The sequence below is a fragment of the Ambystoma mexicanum genome, chromosome 13 (assembly GCF_040938575.1).
Source record: "Ambystoma mexicanum isolate Mex_15411 chromosome 13, UKY_AmexF1_1, whole genome shotgun sequence".
In the NCBI taxonomy this organism is placed as follows: domain Eukaryota; kingdom Metazoa; phylum Chordata; class Amphibia; order Caudata; family Ambystomatidae; genus Ambystoma; species Ambystoma mexicanum.
The window spans coordinates 829751640-829770205 of NC_090938.1; the positions used below are offsets into that span (position 1 = coordinate 829751640).

General features: G+C 44.8%; 1 long non-coding RNA gene across 1 annotated transcript in view; it reads left to right on the forward strand.

Annotated features, from left to right (window-relative positions):
* The window catches only part of LOC138520702 (uncharacterized), an 84461-nt gene extending 66776 nt beyond the window's left edge, over positions 1–17685 (forward strand). Inside the window, exon 2 of the long non-coding RNA XR_011282868.1 lies at positions 17378–17685. This is a non-coding gene — a long non-coding RNA (uncharacterized lncRNA). The remainder of the gene's footprint in view (positions 1–17377) is intronic.
* Positions 17686–18566: the final 881 nt, after the last annotated feature.

The window sequence follows — 18566 nt, forward strand, 5'->3', positions numbered from 1 at the left end:
AAACTGAGCTTTCCTTATTCCTTTTCTCCCTCTCACCTTTGTTCTTGTCTTTTTTCCTCTAGGCGCCGGCGCGTAGCTGAATCCGGAATATCGCTGCTGAAGATGGAAGCGCCTTGCAAAGGTGAGTAAAATGCAGCGCTGCAGCGATCGAAACAAAATGCCTTTAAAATGATGTCTTCCTTTTCAGGGCCGTTGGAGAAATGACTCCGGGATGCAGATTTAGCAGGTAAGGGCTTTTCTTCTCCTATTCTCTTCCTTTCTCCCCTTGCAGGTGTTCCAGGGTGCTGGCAGGCGTGGCTGAAGTCAGGATGCAGGAGCTGACACGGTGAGCGTCCAGCTGCTAGGTGCAGAACAACGCGAAGCATGTGTGGCTGTTCGGGTGGGGTTTAAATAGCCTTGGAAGAAGTTCCTGGTATGTATCCTTCCACCAATCAGGTATGTATCCTTCCCCGACCACACCCGGCTGCTGAAGTAGTCCTACAGGTTAAGTAGTCCCATTCAGGCCTCAAGAGGGCCTGGATGAAGCAGCAAGGTCTGCATCAGGTAAGTGTGCACCAAAGCACTTAAACACATATCCTCTTCTATGAGCCTGGCGCCTAAGGCGCCAGGACTGGGGTCCGCTATGAGCCTGGCGCCTAAGGCGCCAGGACTGAGTCCAAAGGGCCCCGACTTGGGCCCGCTGAGACTTCCCTAGGGAAAATGATGTCTGCCTCTGGGGTTGCTGGGCTCGGCCTGGCTCCTTAGAGGTAGGCATCATGACAAGATGTCTGTATTCATTGGATGGCTCCAGATCCTGTGCAGTGAGGATGGCAATGGATTGTGTTTTTAAAGATGGCCGCCATGTTCCTTCCAGTTCCTGTGCAATGACGCTGTTTCTGGTTCCGCTATTTAACGGTGACCGTAAATAGCGGTGACCGCTAATTACCGTCACCGCTATTTATGGTCACCGCTATTGCCGCTTTGCTCTATGGCGGTAGTGTTATGTACGGTGCGTTTGATGCCGCTAGGGGCTTTTTGGGGCCCTTTTGCAGCATGGCGCTTGGTATGTTACTGGCATGGCGCAAAGCTTGTGCCCGCGAAGTTGTAATAGGCCGCTTTTAGCGGTCTATTTCCAGCTCGGACATGCTATTTGCACCATGCCGGTAATAACCGGTACTTACCTCCAAACTCGGAATGAGGGCCTATTTCTTTACAGAACCCTGTCGCATTTTTCATGTCGAGAATAGATTGCCTCATGGTGTTCACTTCCTGTCTTGAGAACGGGACGTGAACAAACTGAGACACATAATGTGCAGGTATTTCATGAGCAGCTGTACCCGCTGCAACATTAGCGGGGATCTCAACTTTTGGGACAAATGTCAGAGGAATCTCTCTCATAGGCAACTGAGAAGTAGGCAACTCCGAACGCTTACTAAGCAACAGAGCCCAATCGAGTGCTAAAGTAGCCGAAGAAGTGTCAAATGAAAAAGCTCTCTTATAAATACTTAATAACTCTACCATTACCTGTATCACTTTCCTCTGCATTTCTGGCGTATACTGACTATACATGTCATATACTTCAACTGGAGTTAACGGCGAGTCTAAGATCCATCTAATTGCGTCCTTCATGCAAATTTGCATTTTCTCAGATGTCGATTTGCGACAAGGAAGGAACCATTTCTGCACATACATACAACTCCTTTCTATACTCAAATACCCTCTCGACATGCTCTTGTACCTTCTCCGCACTGTCTCTAGAGAATGCTAAGGTATTCAGATCCCTCAACCCTTGTGGGAGATCTGTATAGTTTAATCTGTCCCACATTACACACAAATGGATCCCTAATCCCTCAATATAAACATTTTTCTCAGGTAAATTGTCCATATTAGAAAGCGTGGCAGAAACATTAGCTTGATCATCCCTCTCCATACAATGCTTAGCCCACGCAATCAATTCATGTTTCTTCTCTGGAGGTACAGTATTGCGAGTGACAACCCTCGATCCCGTTCCCTGAGCTACTACAAACAGTGCAGGACCACTTGGAAGAGAGAGAGTAGGCATGTTCAACGGAGGTGCTATCACTGGTACAACAGGAAAGAGCGGAGGAGCAGGTGGAGGAGCAGCAATAAAAGGAGGACCAACGACTGGAGGAAGAGAAACGACAGGAGGAGCGATAGGAGCAAGAGGAGGAGCAGCAGGAGGAACAACAACAGGGAGAGGCAAAGCAGCAGGAAGAGGAACATACAGAGGTAGCGCAGTGGCACCAGGCCTTTGTTCATTTAACAATTTATCGATAAGTTCATCGGAAACATGAAAGTCTTTAGAAGGATAGATTTTCTGGATACCAAGTGAGAAAGCCCTATCCATATTCCTAGCTGATTCAGACTGTTTATCTTGGTCATACAACAATGCTTTTTCGGCGTTCGTCTTATGACGATGCGCATGTTTTTCTCTACTCTTAAGCTGCTGCAAAGCTTTTTTCTTCCAATTCTGTAATACGTCAAATGCTGCAGGTCTAGCCTTTTCTTTAATAATATAGATTCTAAGTATTCAATACGAGGAATTTTAAAACTACCATTTATTGGCCACTGAAGTTCGGAAGCATGTCTAGTTTGTCTGTGCCAAATATCATTAAACACTATACTACCAATGCCATGCTTACAGTACATAGTACAAGCCGGCGACCCCTCCTGTGGTGCCGGACCGCTAAATTCCACAGATTGTCTGTCACTGCGGAATAATGTCCTAAAGCAGGCAGACAATTTCCCAGGCATGTCAAAATACTGGTGTTACCTGGTCAATAATTGTACTCGCAAGTGCAATGCTCAAAAACAAATTATCAGGATACTTAAGAATCGGGTCATGACTCACCTGATCAAGCCTAAGGAGGCCCGATCGGATTTCAAAGTTTTTCTAACAAATTTCTCCTCGTGTTTGGTGATTTCGGCAAATCTGCCCGCCTCAATATGTGGACCCTCGTCAAGATGCCGACTCGGACCGCGTGCGCACCATCCAGGGATCGGGCCATGCAGCGCTGCTGAAGTGTCGCTTCTCATTCGCGCCTTTTACACCAACCAATCCCGGTCTGTTTGCCGCGTCAACCTTCAACGAGCTGGCATCAATCTTGAGGGTCCCTATTCGTGCGCCATCTGTGAAAGCAAAAGAAGATATAGAGGCTCAGTACCTTCAAATAGAAATACACCAAAGGCAGGGTATAAAGAAACACAGATCTTTATTCAAAGTAACGGAACAGTTTTCAAAGAAACAAAGTATCGGATAGCTATCAGGCCCTCAGTTCACCACAGCGAATATCAGCCCATTTGGTGTGGGAAGTGAGTGGGGCTGTACATAAAAATAGCCACACTTTTTATACACTCCAAAACATGATGTCCAACCCACTTGTTAGTTAGTGAATCTTGGATCTAGGGTTTGTGCCGAATTCGCTTCTAATTTATGCAGCTATACATTTAGGGGTTATCCTTAATACATTCTCCAACAAGTTACAATAGCAACAGTGTGTCGTCGGATTTCACGTTAAGCTTTTGCACATCGCTTTACACAATATAATAAAACAAGTGTTCACATAAGATGCTCAAACAGTATTGTGCACGATATATGTTCATAGATTAGTCTTGTTGGCGCAGGTAATCCTCTATACACATGTCAACGAAGGACAAGGTCTCAGTACATGACCCTAACATTTGGCCTGCAGGCAGTTTATACATTAACTTGTACACAGAGGTCAAGACGGCCATGTTACATTCAAAACGACACTGTCCACCATCTTAGAACACAGGGTGACTTTAGAGTGAGAATCTAAAATGGCGGATGAACCTAAAATGGCGGCTAACACAGATCTAAGGTCAGGACCTTGCAACGCAGATTTCCTCGCAGAGCGACTTGGTCTAGGCCAATATATATATATATATATATATATATATATATATATATATATATATATATATATATATATATATATATATATATATATATATATATATATATATATATTACACAGCCACGGTAGTGGCTGTGTAGTTATGGTTAAGTTGCTGTTTCCATAGGAAGAGCACTTTTTGGGTGGCTTATAACTTCGCTCTACCTGGACGAATCCACACCAAACTTTGAAAAAAAAGTATAAGGCCCACTCTGAATTTTTTTTGCAAAGTTTGGTGAGGATTCGTCCAGGGGGGGAAAAGTTATAAGGGGGGGGTCCCAAAACTTTTTTTTTCCCATAGACTGAATGGGAAAAAACCTTGCGCACGGCTACAGCCCGAACCGCTGGACGGATTTACACCAAATTTGTGGCAGGAGCGGCGGCCTTGTCCCGAAAGCGTGCTTTTGCAAATTTGGTATAAATCCATCCAGTAGTCTTTTCAAAAATGACCAAAATGTAAGGCAAATAAATTAGTGATATCTGTGTTCGCTTCGCGGCGGACTTCCCTGTCCGCTCCGCGGACAGCACCCCGATTGGCCCATGGCCTTGCGCCATGTCCGCGGACATGCAACGTGTTCGCTGATTGGACGGCGAGGGGCATGGAGCGCGTCAGATTTTCTGTGGCGCCCGCCATCTTGTATTCGCCGTCGACCGCGTACAGCGCGGTGAAACGTGGATAAAAAATTGTATTTAGTGCCGTGTGTTGGTGTGTAAGAGTGTTTGGGGATGGTGGGGGAGTATGAGATAGGTTCAATGTTTTGTTTTTTTATGTGCTAGACGTTTTTGTTGCATCCGATTTGTCCGCGGAGAACACGGCTGTTCTGACATTTTGTAAATAAACTAAATGGTGGGGTGTTTAGAGGACGGAGTATGTGTCATTTTTGTTCGCAAGGAAGGTAAAAATGAGCTATGAACACTCGCAGTGTACTTAATTGTTAGTAAATACACAAACTGGGGGTGTCCTCAGGATGCTGTCCGTATAGTAATCTGTCTAGTTGAATGTGTTCTAAGAACACTCGCGGTGTCCCGAAATGGTTGCAATTACACAAAATGGGGGTGTTCTGAGAACGTTGTTTGTATTGTTCGTTGTCAGGGTGAAAGTGTTTTAAGACCACTCCGCCGGACATTATGTGATAATGCTATGACTGCCGCTATTGACCTGGCTGACTTGCTTTTGCGACACTAAATCATATCTCCCGACCCTAAGCCTGATATTATCAAAGCATTCATATTCCCCGCCTCTCTCCGTGACGTTACAGGGTGCGTCATCAAACGCGCCCAGTTCTCTGCAGTCCTAAGTGACTTTACACAGAACCCGGAAGACAACACATATTATGTCACAAAACAGCGCGCCACAATTCGGAATATGAAACAGTGATTTAAAAGCAAACCGCAAGATTGTAAATTTTGTAAAGTACATTTATTTGACATCAAATGTTTAGAGAATATTCAGCAATTTGCATTTGTCTTTGTTGTTGATCCGCAAAAGTTCATGTTGAGGCACGCGATGTTCCTTTGCGGTACAGAGGGTGTTAGATCAGCTTACAACTCAGTGCACCACAATTCGGAATATGAAACTGTGGTTTAAAAGTAAACAGCAGGATTGTACATTTGGTAAAGTACATTTATTTCACATGAAATGTTTAGTGAATATTCAGCGATTTGCTATTGTCTCTGCTGTCGATCAGCAAAAGTTTATTTGGAGCCACGCATTGTTCCTTTGCGGTAGATAGGCTGTTGGTCTATGATAAAAGCAGTAAATGGTCGCTCTGATAATCGTAAGGTTGCTCCAACAACGAGCCATTAGACCACCCTATTGGTTGGTATGTTGTTTGTAGCCACTAGTACTGCGTAAGGGCATATTGGTCCTTGGCGATTTTCCCATAAAATGGTGAGGGTCATGAAGTTGCATATTTGGACCTGCACCTGGCAGTTGAAGACCCCATCCACTGGAGTCTGTAAATCATGACATTGGCAAAATGGGGTCACATACCTGTTTTAAAAAACATAAATTAGTCTCACCAGCCGATCTTCATTAAAAATCATCATTTTATTTATTAGGGCGTGAAACTATTTGCTATCGAAGATAGTGCAACGGAGTATGTTAAAAATAAAATAATAATATTTTCCCATTCATATAGCGCTAAGAACCGTGAGGTATCTAAGCAGTGCTTATTATTAACCACGGTGTGTGGTGCTCATTTATCGACCACGGAAGGATGAAAGGCTGAGTTTGGCCTTGCCGGGATTCGAACTTGCGTTAGCAAGCTGTGCACGGATGTCAAAGCGAGCATTGTACTCGCTGTGCCACTTGACAGGCTACAGTGAAGTGGCACAGCGAGTAGAGCACTTGACCGCCTATAGACCGGTTAAATTATTTCTATTAACCCACCCTGTGTCGTCTGCCTTTTTCAGCGCCCTCTAAATGACAGGGGATCAATTTGGCGGTGATAGTGCGCGGTAGAAAACATTATGCCACTTTCAACGAACAAGTTCAACTTGAGCGGGCTTTAATGCTAGGCTATTGTAATTATATTTGGTATAAAATAATGTAAAGGGTTACTTACAGTACAATTGCAATTTCCATTGTCTACGAGTGGTGCAGTCCCAAAATACGACTCCGCGTGTGCGAACGATCTTTCGCATAGTGATATAATATATAAAAGTGGTTTCGTTTCAGAAGTTTCATCTTTATATTCTCTTACGTTTTAGCAACACTCCTTCAAGAGAAGTCTTTCATCACAATCTCTGTCTGTCAAGGTCAAAACACAATACAATGTTATAGTCCGCTTCGTGAGCCTCTCCGGGGCCCGAGAAAAAAATGGAAGCAGCTGATCTTCACTGTAAACAAGCATAAATTCTTACTTTGCAACAGTCTGTGTAAAGCCATCTGTAGAAGTTGGTTTTTGCACGCCATGTTTGTATATTGTTTGCGTGATATTAAAAAAAGTTTGTTTAAGGGACGTTATGGTTCTAAGTACAGCCGAAAGACCCCTGAAAATCGCAAGTTATGGTAAGATATGAAAAATAACTTGCGCCACCACCGTGCACTGCTAAGACTAACACCCAGGACATCAAAGATGACATCGCAAATGTCATTGATGAAATCACTGATGACATCACATGTGTATGTACTTTTCATGGAATTTGTGTACTAGGGATTTTTATTATAATGTTGCAAAAAAAATGTCAAGGATATTGCAATAAATATCATACCGTTATTAGTGCTTTGAACAATGCATTGATATACATAGCATTGTATTATGGGATTCTATCTAGTATACTGAGCTACTAATGGAGAAACATAGCATTGTGTGCAGAGTACAAGATGAAAGTATAATATTTGTAATGTTAATATGTTGAATAATGAAATGATAATTGTCCTGAAATGTTCGAAAATTCACAAAATGGGGGTGTTCTGAGGACGTTATTCGTATTGTGTGATTGCTTAGCTGTATGCAATGAGGGAATGGCACAGAGAGTAAAGTGGACGCCGTCCGCGGACACCGCGGCTGTTCGTGGACAGGGCGTGCTACATCCGGGTTTTTCCAGGAAATCCAACATGGAAAGAAGACTGTAAAGATCAGCCAATCAGATGTCGAGGTTGTGGATTTGTGTTGAAAGAGACTGTGTGTAGTGAAAATGGCAGAAGTGGAGAAAGTCAGGGTGTTGGTGCTCGGAGATATGTTTGTACATGGTTTACAACAGTACGCTGAATGCAGGCATGTTGCAAAGAACTTTGATGTGAAAGGAGTGGAGGTGGTGTGGAGCACTGTGCCTGATTGCAATGTACAGAGAATTGTACAAGTTTGTGAGGATATGGCCACGATGAACAGTCCGCATGTGGTAGTTTTGCACTATGGTGGTTTCCATTTGGGCAACGTCAGTGCCCCTACTTTGTTGGCTGATTTGGAACGCTGGTTCAAGCCGTAATGAAGATCCTTCCAAATGCGAAAGTAATTTTTTCTGGATTACTACCTAGGGCAATATGGGACAATAGTTCAGTTTTTTGTCCTCAGCAAAACATTGCTAGGTGTGTCATCAACCGAGGCATGTGTGCCTTCATGCTTAGAGCTGGTATGTTCTTCTGTAACAATGAGAATATTGATGCCAGTAATGCTGTTAATTTTAAAGAATATGGAATTTCTTTATCTTTTACAGGAAATGCCTTTCTATTTTGGAATGTAAGGGTTGCTTTGGAGAAGGTTATGTGAAGATTTTAGGAGTAAAGTAAGAAAACAAACCAAGAAAAAAAAATACAAAATAACAGGTGTCTGTCAAGCATCTGTAAAAAAACAACAAAAATGGCTCTTTTCAGAGCCAACTTCAAAGGGGAAATGGGGCACACTATTTAAATTTACATTCACCACGCTCAGATTTTCGATATGTCCACGGACATGGCAGTAGTCTGCGGACATGACAATCACTACGAGGGGGTTAGTATGTTCTATGTTACATGTATATGAAGTCAGGGATATTATGGTTAAGTTGTGCTACTAAAAACCTATGAAATCCAGTGAACAAACTTTGTTAAAGGGACGTTATGGTTCAAAGTAAAACCGAAAAACCCCTGAAATTCGGCAGTTATGGTAAGATAAGCAACCATAACTCGCGCCACCGTGCACTGCTAACACTAACACCCAGGATATCAAAGATGACATCACAAATGTCATTGATGACATCACTGATGACATCACATGTGCATTTACTTTTCATAGATATTCTGTACAAGGGATTCTTATAATGCTGACCAAAAACTGTCAAGGATCATTGGGATAAATACCATGAGCTAATTAGTGCATTAGGCAATGCATTGATATAAATAGTATTCTATTATGAAGTTCTATCCAGTATACTAAGCTACTCATGCAGAAACATGGGCAGTGTGTGCAGCATACATGATGAAGGTGCCATATTCATAATCTTGCCATGTTGAATAGTGAAATGATAACTGCTTTCTTATTAGAGTTTTGCATACTGTGAAACATGTAATAAGTAGATAATAAAACCCACTTAATTATTACAGACAAAACACAGAGACAAGAACACATACAAATATGACCATATACAGGGACAGTGAAGTAAACAAAAAAGCAGAAGTAGTAGCAGAAAGAGTTCATAACCTAACTGATTGTCTTTATGCAGAGAAACTATTGCTCTGTTTCAAAGCTGCTGCTTACCATATGTATGTGTATCACATGATGTGACTGCACCCAAAGGAAAGGAGAGTGAGTACAATGTATACAAATTTGAGCATATACAGGGAAGGTAGAGTAATAAAAATAAAACTATGAGAAAGTGCTGATAACCCTAATGATTATCTTCATGCACAGAAAGGATTACTCTCTTTCAAGCCTGTGTCTTCCGCTATGTATATGTTTCATATGATGTGACTTGACCCTAAGTCTACAAATATAGTACCTTTTCAATGTTTACTTCCTGACTGTTACTGAAGAAAACTATGTGGCTTAGATATGTCAGTAAAGGAAAAAAGGGAGAGCCAGCCATGTGATGTCATCAGTGATGTCATCAATGACATTTATGATGTCATCTTTGATGTCCTGGGTGTTAGTGTTAGCAGTGCACGGTGGCGCGAGTTATGGTTGCTTATCTTACCATAACTGCCGAATTTCAGGGGTTTTTCGGTTTTACTTTGAACCATAACGTCCCTTTAACAAATTTTTTTCACTGAATTTCATAGGTAGGTTTTTAGTAGCGCAACTTAACCATAACGTCCCTTTAACAAAGTTTTTTTACTGAATATATATATATATATATATATATATATATATATATATATATATATATATATACACACGATCTAGAGGTTATAATATGATTTTCCGTTCGACAAAAGGGGGCGGGCCACTTCCTGGCTGGTTCACTAGGTTGCCCGGGGCTTTCTTCACCTGGGCCACTAAACAGAGCAGCCTAGTACTTCCTCCACCTCCTTCCTTTTCTCTCTCTCCCTTCTTCACCTCCCAGCTGCACCTTGCATACGTAGCCTGGGAGTACTTTAATGATGACGATCCTGCCTCGCAGGCCATGAGTCGGGCCTTTGGGGGGCATGGCCGGGCCGCCCAGTCTCGGCCGCCCCAGACATGTGGTCTGAGCGGACTGTTCTTTGTGAACCCAGGTAGCCTCTACTATGCTGCCTGGGCCGCAAATGTTTCTGGGCCCATCCAGTCTGGTCCCCAGGTGTGCCAACAGACATCACAGCCCAGAGGTGGTCGAGCTGCCCCTGGCATAGTAGCTCAGCCCCCCTGCAAACAGTTGCTACCGGGGGTTCCCCATTGGTCACCCAATTCTACCAGATGGCTTATGGACCTGGGGCGCACTAGAAACAGTGATCCCTCCCCACAGGTAAGTCTCTCTCCTTTCTCCTTTTCCTTAACTGCCCTTTTTCAACTGTTTTTTTTTTAATTTGTTTAATCCCTCTGGATTCTTTTCTCCCTTGCCCAGCCCATTCTTGGGCATGGGAGTTCTTTTCTATTGTTTTATCTTTATTTTCTCCTGTCGTTCCATCCAACCCAATGGTAGGCTCAATGGTTTCTCCCAAACATAGACACACACAGTACATAACATATAAATAAAACACTTACTACACTTTTAATAAAACCTTTTTTGCCCTAGTGTCTGTGTCTTTCTTTCTAGGTGTTGCCTTAGAGGGCATGCATGTAGACACACTAGCCAGGCCCTTTGGGGCCATGGGCTACAGGTGTTCTCAGCAAGGTCCAAGCCAGGAGGTCTTTTAAAGTATTGTGCCCAAAGTCCTTTGGAAATTCCTTGCCACAATGATTTGAGAATGCCTGTGCTAAGTAGTCTAGGGACGGTCTATCTGAAGAGGTCTTAGGAACGTCTGCGTCAGAAGATGTCAAGAAGCTCTATGTCAGGAGTTCTTAGGAAGGCTCAGGTTAGGAGGTCTTTAGAGGTACTGCGTCAGAGGTTCTTAGGAAATGTTGGGTGACAGGAGCAGCTAGGTTTTGCAATGTCAGGGGGTTTTATAAATGTCTGTGTCAGGAGGCCTCAGGAAAGTATGCATCGGGACTTCTTGAGAAAGCCCAGGTCATTACGCCTGTGAAACCTTTCTATCAGGTGCTCCATACAGGGTTCCTGTCAGGATGTCTGGGGAACGCTCAGGAAGATTTAAATGAGGAGCCTATGTTAAATGGTTTCAGGAAGGTTTACATCAGGTGGTCTTAAGCGGTCTAAATCAGGTGTTCTTGGAAAGATCCATGTATGATGGTTGTTCTTGTAGAGACCCATGCCAAGATGTCTTGGGAAGGTCTATGTTAAGGGGTCTTAGGAAGGTTTACATCAGGTGGTCTTGAGCGGTCTAAGTCAGGTGTTCTTGGAAAGATCCATGTATGATGGTTGTTCTTTTAGAGACCCATGCCAGGATGCCTTGGGAAGGTCTATGATAAGGGGTCTCAGGAAGCTTTACATCAGGTGGTCTTGAGGGGTCTAAATCAGGTGTTCTTGGAAAGGCTCATGTATGATGGTTGATCTTTTAGAGACCTGTGCCAGGATGTCTTGGGAAGGTCTATGTTAAGGGGTCTCAGCAAGGTTTACATCAGGTGGTCTTGAGCGGTCTAAGTCAAGTGTTCTTGGAAAGATCCATGTATAATGGTTGTTCTTTTTAGAGGCCCATGCCAGAATGTCTTGGGAAGGTCGATGTTAAGTGGTCTCAGGAAGCTTTACATCAGGTGGTCTTGAGGGGTCTAAGTCAGGTGTTCTTGGAAAGGCTCATGTATGATGGTTGGTCTTTTAGAGGCACATGCCAGGATGTCTTGGGATGGTCTATGTTAAGGGGTCTCAGGAAGGTTTACATCAGGTGGTCTTGAGCAGTCTAAGTCAGGTGTTCCCAGGAAAGGCTCATGTATGATGGTTGGTCTTTTAGAGGCCCATGCCAGGATGTCTTGGGAAGGTCTATGTTAAGGGGTCTCAGGAAGGTTTACATGAGGTGTCACGATTCGCTCCCTTCGCTCCCACTCCCACCACTTGGGGACATGATTTGGGGTTTATTCCCTACTGGACTTTCCTTCCGAACCTTATGCTACAGTGCTGTGATGAATTGGGAGCGCTAAGTCCTTATTTTCCAAGCAACTTCCCTTCCGGATCCATTCCAGGTTTTCGGCAGCCATTATGCTGCTTTAATCAAATGACTATGCTTCCCAGAATACCTGGGCCACAGCTTCATCTCCACCCTTGCAGGACATGGCTGGGTGGAGGCTAGGCAACACCTGTGGGTGCAGGTGCAGCAAGCAGCACACCTGCAGCGAGTGCTCGTTAAGCAGCTTTAAAAGCCTCCGTTTGGTTCAGTCCAGCTCTGGTCATTGATGCATTGCTCCTGTTTGTGACTGGTCCCTTGTTCCTGGTTCTTAGCTTTGTGCCTAGTTCCAAATTTCTATTCCTTGTTCCTTATCCCTGGATTTCGAATGTATGTGCTTAATTGATTTCTGCTTCCCAGATTCCCTTTCTGTCTTCCTCTGTTTGCAGGCAGCATTTCTCAGTGCTTTCCCTTTTGGTGCAGCCCATGTTGCCTGTGTTCTATATTTCTTTGACTTTGTCCTTTGCTGCTGTAAACCGTAATGCTTTAGTCTTTCGTCTTTATAGATTAGCTTCCTGCCTTTTTCATTGGATGGGTGGGGGATGTTTGCCCTTGTAATATCGTTTTCCCTGCTCCTGTTCCTTTACTTTCTCTTGGAATCCATTCCATGTTTTCCCTTGCACCTTTGCATATATTTCCCATTGATTATTAGGTGTGGTGTGCAGTTGTAGCTAGCTCCTGTGTGAATGCCTATGTTTTCCTCACTATTCTGTAACCATTATTCCTACTTGCCCCTTGTCTTGAGTCTTATGTGTTTAGTTATCCTTCCATTGCTTTTACAGCCTTTCGGGGTCCCTGTTTGATCAACAGGGTTCGTAGGCTTGCTGACATTCAAGTGGTATTTCTTGTCCTCGTGAGTACTGTTTTTAAGTTCCCTTATTCAATACCATCAAGAGTGTTAGATCACAGATCCTGTTGTTGCTTGCCTTCTACGCGGGCTTAGCGCTCTCAGCACCTGCAATAACAATTGTGGGTAAGGAGCTTGCCGACTTTCCCTGCAGTCATAAGGAGCTTCTAAGTGCTTACCCCACATCCCTTTTCATATATTTGTATTTTTGTCACACTCTATTTGCACTCCTGGGTTTTTGTATACATGTGTCTTGGTTCCTGTGTGCATGTTGTTTAACACAAAGCTATTCACTGTGTGATTTTGTGCACATTTCCCTTGCCATATTCACTGCCTTTGTCCTCACCTGACATCAGGTGGTCTTGAGGTATCTAAATCAGGTGTTCTTGGAAAGGTCCATGTATGATGGTTGTTCTTTTAGAGGCCCTTGCCAGTATGTCTTGGGAAGGGCTATGTTAAGTGGCCTCAGGAAGGTTTACATCAGGTGGTCTTGAGTGGGTCTAAGTCAGGTGTTCCCGGAAAGGTCCATGCTACGAGGGCCTGTAGATGTGTACGCTGGTTGGTCTTTTAGAGGCCCATGCCAGGATGTCTTGGTAAAGTCTATGTTAAGGGGTCTCAGAAAGGTTTTCATCAGGTGGTCTTGAGGGGGTCTAAGTCAGGTGTTCCTGGAAAGGTCCATGCCACGAGGGCCTGTAGATGTGTATGATGGTTGGTCTTTTAGAAGCCCATGGGCCTCATTAGGACTCAGGCGGTAAGGGGTTTACGGCAGCGTAAACAGCGCCGACCCTTACCGCCTGATTCCGAGGTCCCTTAGCGCCATGGCGGATTTAACACCTGCTTTTAGCAGGTGTTAAAATCCATGGCGCTAAGGGACCATGTTGTTAATTACGCCACCGTAATTTACGGTGGCGTAATTAACGCCTTCCCCACTCCCATTATGCCCTATGGGGCAAAAATGGGAATGGGGAAGGGTAAATGGGGATTGGGGACTTACCGCCCCGCCAACCTCGGAATGGGGAGGTAAGTCCGCCAACCACCATGGCGTAAACGTAGTTTACGCCATGGTGGTAAAGGTACGACCCAGGCGGTAACTTACCGCCTGGGTCGTAATGAGGGCCCATGCCAGGATGTCTTGGGAAGGTCTATGTTAAGGGGTCTCAGGAAGGTTTACATGAGGTGGTCTTGAGGGGGTCTAAGTCAGGTGTTCCTGGAAAGGTCCATGTCACGAGGGCCTGTAGATGTGTATGATGGTTGGTCTTTTAGAGGCCCATGCCAGGATGTCTTGGGAAGATCTATGTTAAGGGGTCTCAGGAAGGTGTACATCAGGTGGTCTTGAGGGGGTGTAAGTCAGGTGTTCTTGGAAAGGTCCATGTAGGATGATGGTTCTTTTAGAGACTCATGCCAGGATGTCTTGGGAAGATCTATTTTAAGGGGCCTCAGGAAGGTTTACATCAGGTGGTCTTGAGGGGTCTAAGTCAGGTGCTCTTGGAAAGGCTCATGTATGATGGTTGTTCTTTTAGAGGCCCATGCCAGGATGTCTTGGGAAGGGCTATGTTAAGTGGTCTCAGGAAGGTTTACATCAGGTGGTCTTGAGGGGGTCTAAGTCAGGTGTTCCTGGAAAGGTCCATGTCACGAGGGCCTGTAGATGTGTATGATGGTTGGTCTTTTAGAGGCCCATGCCAGGATGTCTTGGGAAGATCTATGTTAAGGGGTCTCAGGAAGGTGTACATCAGGTGGTCTTGAGGGGGTGTAAGTCAGGTGTTCTTGGAAAGGTCCATGTAGGATGATGGTTCTTTTAGAGACTCATGCCAGGATGTCTTGGGAAGATCTATTTTAAGGGGCCTCAGGAAGGTTTACATCAGGTGGTCTTGAGGGGTCTAAGTCAGGTGCTCTTGGAAAGGCTCATGTATAATGGTTGTTCTTTTAGAGGCCCATGCCAGGATGTCTTGGGAAGGGCTATGTTAAGTGGTCTCAGGAAGGTTTACATCAGGTGGTCTTGAGGGGGTCTAAGTCAGGTGTTCCTGGAAAGGTCCATGTCACGAGGGCCTGTAGATGTGTATGCTGGTTGGTCTTTTAGAGGCCCATGCCAGGATGTCTTGGGAAGATCTATGTTAAGGAGTCTCAGGAAGGTTTACATCAGGTGGTCTTGAGGGGGTCTAAGTCAGGTGTTCCTGGAAAGATCCATGCCACGAGGGCCTGTAGATGTGTATGCTGGTTGGTCTTTTAGAGGCCCATGCCAGGATGTCTTTGGAAGGTCTGTGTTAAGGGGTCTCAGGAAGGCTTACATAAGGTGGTCTTGAGGGGGTCTAAGTCAGGTGTTCCTGGAAAGGTCCATGCCACGAGGGCCTGTAGATGTGTATGCTGGTTGGTCTTTTAGAGGCCCATGCCAGGATGTCTTGGCAAGGTCTATGTTAATGGGTCTCAGGAAGGTTTACATCAGGTGGTCTTGAGGGGGTCTAAGTCAGGTGTTCTTGGAAAGGTCCATGTATGATGGTTGGTCTTTTAGAGGCACATGCCAGGATGTCTTGGGAAGATCTATGTTAAGGGGTCTCAGGAAGGTGTACATCAGGTGGTCTTGAGGGGGTGTAAGTCAGGTGTTCTTGGAAAGGTCCATGTAGGATGGTTGTTCTTTTAGATACTCATGCCAGGATGTCTTGGGAAGATCTATGTTAAGGGGCCTCAGGAAGGTTTACATCAGGTGGTCTTGAGGGGTCTAAGTCAGGTGCTCTTGGAAAGGCTCATGTATGATGGTTGTTCTTTTAGAGGCCCATGCCAGGATGTCTTGGGAAGGGCTATGTTAAGTGGTCTCAGGAAGGTTTACATCAGGTGGTCTTGAGGGGGTCTAAGTCAGGTGTTCCTGGAAAGGTCCATGTCACGAGGGACTGTAGATGTGTATGCTGGTTGGTCTTTTAGAGGCCCATGCCAGGATGTCTTGGGAAGATCTATGCTAAGGAGTCTCAGGAAGGTTTACATCAGGTGGTCTTGAGGGGGTCTAAGTCAGGTGTTCCTGGAAAGATCCATGCTCGAGGGCCTGTAGATGTGTATGCTGGTTGGTCTTTTAGAGGCCCATGCCAGGATGTCTTTGGAAGGTCTATGTTAAGGGGTCTCGGGAAGGCTTACATAAGGTGGTCTTGAGGGGGTCTAAGTCAGGTGTTCCTGGAAAGGTCCATGCCACGAGGGCCTGTAGATGTGTATGATGGTTGGTCTTTTAGAGGCCCATGCCAGGATGTCTTGGGAAGGTCTATGTTAAGGGGCCTCAGGAAGGTTTACATCAGGTGGTCTTGAGGGCGTGTAAGTTGGGTGTTCTTGGAAAGGTCCATGTAGGATGGTTGTTCTTTTAGAGGCTCATGCCAGGATGTCGTGGGAAGGTCTATGTTAAAGGGTCTCAGGAAGGTTTACATCTGGTGGTCCTGAGGGGGTCTAAGTCAGGTGTTCTTGGAAAGGTCCATGTATGATGGTTGGTCTTTTAGAGACCCATGCCAGGATGTCTTGGGAAGGTTTATGTTAAGGGGTCTCAGGAAGATTTACATCAGGTTTAGTTTAGTTTAGTTTATTTATTTATAATGCGCACCAGACCCAGGGGCATCAGGGCGCAAAAGATAAGAATATGTCCAGCTTAGTTACAGGGTACATAGGTACATGAGATACAGAAGAAATATACAAGAACGTCAAACATAATACATTATACAGGTATATACAATGTAAATTAAGTGGTCGGGAAACATGGCATTAAGTATGTACAGTGTAAATTACATGATCAAGTAGCATAGTATTGGTGTGAGCGCAATACATCCGGAAATGAGTTCAAGTAGACAAGCACATAGCAAGCGAGTCAGAGAACAGAAGGGTAGGCGTCAAGAGAGGGATGTTAGTCCGAGTGATTATTTATCATTTTCTTTTAGCCAGTTGGTCAGATTCTGTCTAAATGTAGAGGTCTGGGGTTCTCTAATGCCAGGAGGTAGGGAGTTCCACAATTGTGCTGCCTTAACTGGGAAGCTATGACCTCCTATAGTCGAGAGTCTGAATCGTGGAACTTGGAGGCAGTTTGAGTTGGCTGTTTTCGTCGGTCTGGACGAAGTTTTTTAACATAATCTGTTCATGAGGTAGGGCGGTGCATTATTTTTGAGACCCTTATGAGTAAGGGAGACAATCTTAAGTTGGTTTTTATCAAAAGTAGATAGCCATTTGTGTTCTTGGTCTTGAGGTGTCTAGGTCAGGTGTTCTTGGAAAAGTCCATGTATGATGGTTGGTCTTTTAGAAGCCCATGCCAGGATGTCTTGGGAAGGTCGATGTTAAGTGGTCTCAGGAAGGTTTACATCAGGTGGTCTTGAGGGGTTCTAAGTCAGGTGTTCTTGGGAAAGTCCATGTATGATGGTTGGTCTTTTAGAGACTCGTGCCAGGGTGTCCTGGGAAGGTCTATTTCATCAGTAGATCTTTGATGCTCCATTTCAGGACTACTTTAAACCCTCAATGTTTGTATTTTGTTCTTTTCTTCTGCTTCAGCTTTTTCGAAATCGCGCAGAATCAACGAAATGAGAGCATCTCCCTGTGCCAGAGGGGCGCTCCTCCTCCAAGCTGGATGGCACCCTCCCAGATGAGGCGGGGCCCGAAGTGATGGGTGTGAGAAAGAAGAATGTCCTTAAGTCTGAGGGGATGGTGCCAAGTCTGAGCTCCTCAAGTGGCCCTCATACTGAGGAGTGTTCTGCCCAGGCATCATCCCTCAGCGTATGGGGCACGCATCGGAACACCCCCACTGTGGCTACTCGCCACTAAATATTCCATGTAGAGAGAATAAATATGCCTGACAGACACTCTGCATTATTCTGCCTGTGCTTGAAGCCCATGATGAGCTCATGTCTCCTTCTGTGTTTCAGACTCACACTTTGTGCTTTCCTCGCGCTCTTTGTTATTTCCTCTTTCTTTTACTGCTTCTATCGTTCACCACTTATTGTTCTGTTCCCTCACTCTCGTAGTGTTTCCCTATTTCCCTCTTCCCATGACTCTTTTTCTTCCTTGCTTGTGTGTTTTTTACACTCTCTTCGTCACTTCCTGTTTCTCTATTCTGTGCTCCTCTCTTCCTCCTTTTATGCTTCAGTCGTTCACCACATTTCTTTTTCTCGTTTCAGTCCTGGTCTCATTCTTCCTCCCTTCCCTTCTTTGCTGTTTATTAATCCCCATTTGTTCTGTTTCTTGTTGAAGTAGTTCTGGGTTAACTTGGGAATTTGAACAACTTTCTTTGGGCATGCAATTATCTGTGCGTCTTTAGAAAAGGTAAGACAGAGGTAATGGCAGCTGGCAATATCTTTCTCTATATCCTTCTGTCTCCTGTTAACCTTTGCTTGCTGCTGGGTGCCATACACATGACACACAACAACATACAAATCAAACTCCAACACACACCTCCATGGAGACAACTATTTAAATACTCATGCATGTTCCTTAATTGTCACTATGCACCTGTCTGCCGTGACCTTATAGGAGATTTCAATACAGGGGCATGAGGCAGACATAGACATGAGGCAAGCATAGGCATGAGGCACACTTGGGCATGAGGCAGACGTGGGCATGAAGCAGACGTGGGCATGAGGCAGACGTGAGCATGAGGCAAACACGGACATGAAGCAGACTTGGGCATGAGGTAGACAGAGCTATGAGGCAGGCATGGACATGAGGCAGACCTGGGCATGAGGCA